Consider the following 3,503-nt stretch of genomic DNA (forward strand, 5'->3'; position numbering starts at 1 on the left):
CTGCAGTTTCTTATTCTTTATCATATTCTTCCTTATATGGTCTGTAGTTTCCCATTCTTTATCAGATTCTTCCTTATATGATCTGTAGTTTCCTATTCTTTATCAGATTCTTCCTTTTATGGTCTGTAGTTTCCTATTCTTTATCATATTCTTCCTTATATGGTATGTAGTTTCCTATTCTTGTCCCATAAAACGGAATGGGTGCAAATGTTACGGTCATCTATGAAATCCTTAAAATAGATGACTAACGAATATACATTTTTATGTCCCTCATATTGGTAATACGAATAATATTCATGCATAATTAACCTTGGATTTGGTTAATTACATAGTGCATATTTCATGTCATGTTTTTTTATGGCGGTTTTGGTTTTATTTGTCGATTTATTTCGTTGCCGAATCGTATTGTTTTTAATAGCATTTTCAGAACAAGGTCGTTTATCACCCTTCCTCGTCCACAAAAGACGGAGTCAACGTAGGTATTGTAATATTTATCGGTCTTACCCGTTCTTTTCTCCTGTCACATTATCATGAATTATTTATCTCCTTGTGTGGCTATACGTAGCATATTTCTGCTCTGAAGATATATTTGACCTCAGACATTGATCGAATATGTTATCAGGCTTGAGTGAACTAACACACACACAAAAACGTTCATGCAAAACATGGTAAGAATAATATTAACGCAGCCAGTAGGTTTCCACGAAACTGTGAGCACATCCTCTGTGAGAAATGGGATGGCACAGAAGGTGAGAAATTAATAACAATTCAATGAAAATAAGCAGGAAACCATAAGGATATAAGCATTCCGGACCCGCACTGTAAGTAAGAGAGATTGAGACATTGGTGTCAGACGCTTTCGAGTATATTCCAGGCTTTCCCAGACTCAAGGCTGAGGACACACACACACACACACACACACACACACACACACACACACACACACAAACAAGTTCCCAAGTCTTGAGTAAAAGGGATGAAAGAATTCTGGCACTAAGTTTTGTGACAAACCGCCAATGTGTCTGTGGTGATTTGCAAAACACAAACGGTAGTTCTGAGTCCTTTTAAATCAATTTTAAAATTTGATCAAAGCCATGGAAGATGTCCAAAGCAGGATGCATTCCAGCGATGGTCCAAAGTATAAATTATCATAGTTTTTTTTTTTTTTTTTAAGAAAGAAGCTCCTGCTTCTATTTTTCAATATGAAGCAAGGATTCCCGATAACTGTTAATAGAAGGAATACAATATTCCACAAATTGCAGAGCAAAAGACCTAAAGCATGCAGCATTGATAACAAAAACTCCATCCGGAAGTCTTACCCCAAAGAAAAAAAAATACCAAACTTTCTGCCATCATTAGATTACTATTTGTCAGTCCTGCGAAGAAGACGATTTGTAGCAGAAAATAACGACAAATATCATTAAATATTCAGGATCATAAGGTGCGGAGCTACTTATGCAAATCAGGGCGTAGGAGCTCCATATTGGAAATCGGCTTCATAAACCGGTTGACTCCGCGCTCGTGATTCTCTCCTGAACTCTGTGAGGACTAACGGCCGTTTCATTTCGTGTTTGTGGCGATAGATATAACTTAACAAAAGAAACATCTGCGTTGTGCGCTGTCTGATTGGCTCTGCTAATGATCAAGTCACTGGTAAGGTCCCAGAAAAGACACAACAAAGCCCAGTGAAAAACCAGATGTATAGTACTCCATTTACTCTGACGAAAATTCTATCTTCTTCTTCTTATTCTTCTTCTTCTTCTTCTTCTTATTCTTCTCCTCCGAGAAAAGCAGACAGACTTTCTGGCCTCCACCGAGAGGGTTGCTCAAAATAATTTGGAAATGAATTAAGTGTGAACATTATGTCAGATGAGACAGAGGCAGCGCCTAAATCAATGCGAATTTGTCTGAACTGATATTCATTTGCCAGTGTTGTTTTGGGCATCATTATTGAGAGCTAGGAGGTCTTCACAAGTTCCCAAACGTCTCTTGCAAGCACACAAGCTGTCTGAGCGCCTCCGTGGCGTGGTCGGTTTGGTCTTGACTTGCCACTTCGGTGGCCGCGAGTTCAATTTTCGGGCATTCCATTGAGGGGTCAGAGATGTGTATTTCTGGTGATAGAATTTCACACTCGACATGGTTCGGAAGTCACGTAAAGCCGTTGGTCCCGTTGCTGAATAACCATGGGTTCCATGCTACGTAAAAGCTCCATACAAACTAAAACTAAAACACCAGCTGTTTGGAGATATAAGTAGAGATTCAGGGCACCGATTCTACTTCTTGTCACCCTCTGGAACTGAGACGATTACAGGGCCCTGAGTTGAAAATTATGATCGAATTGAATATAGAATTTAAGCCAAAGGCCAAGCACTTGGACTTATGAGGGCATTCAGCTCTGAAACGGAAATTGACAGTAAAAGGTTTGAAAGGTGTAACAGGAGGAAAGCCTCGCAGGTGCACTATGAATCAATTGTTAGAAGAGGGTGGAAAGTAAGATGGAAGAAAGAGAATATGAAAGGAGGTACAGTAAAAGGAACGAAAGGGGTTGCAGCTAGGGGCCGAAGACGTACTGCAAAGAACCTTAAGTAATGCCTACAGTGCACCGCATGAGGTACACTGACAGCAATACCCCCTACGGGGTTGAAAATACGAACCTCATCTCCTTGTCCTCAGCACAGCGAATGTTGTTGTCCATGATCAGTGATTGATTATTCACACCCAGACTGCGTGTAAAAAATTGTGTAGTATGCCTTAATCAATTTAATACTGTTGTCGATGTCTTGCTCACGTCATTACAGTGTATTTCTACACTGTAATGGAATAAGTTGAAAACGCACATAAGTCGCTTGGTGTTAGTTTAATATTCAAAGTGGTATACAGAACGAGCTGTTTTGAAAAGTACCAAAATAATCAACAGATGTGGGATTTATTATAGCTCGGGTTAACCGCCTCTATTGGTATGGACTTGAAATATTTTTCAAAGCTCAAACGTGCACAACATCAAACAAATCAAGAAAAATTAAGATGAAAGTAACTTAATCAGTATACACTTATTTCTTTATTTATTCTATGCCTTTCTCTTAAAATATGAAAAATAATCAATGTATACATTTTTACGCACCTTTTTGTTAATGGTTGTTTAAGTCCACTTTTTTCTTCTTTCTTTTAAAGAGAAAGGAAAGATCTCGTTTCTTTGTACACTTTATTACTCTGGGAGAAAATACGGATGTCTTTCAGTTATTTTATTAACGTTCTCAAGTATTAAGTTTTTATTTAGCAACAGTAGGGCCACTTACTTTGACAATTGGCTTCTTTTTCCATTATTGACCATTGGGTCACTTTCGCATTAAATTTAATGCTCCATTTCTTCCTCCTCCTCTCCTCATGTTCTTAGACATTGCAGTAATAAACCCTCGGTGATTTGTTTTTTACTGTTCATTGAATCCATCGGACTCGTAAACCAGCATGAAATATTGCAAAGTAAGTTTGCATTTTATCTGTTG

Source organism: Macrobrachium nipponense, chromosome 29 (genome assembly GCF_015104395.2).
Source record: "Macrobrachium nipponense isolate FS-2020 chromosome 29, ASM1510439v2, whole genome shotgun sequence".
Taxonomy (NCBI): domain Eukaryota; kingdom Metazoa; phylum Arthropoda; class Malacostraca; order Decapoda; family Palaemonidae; genus Macrobrachium; species Macrobrachium nipponense.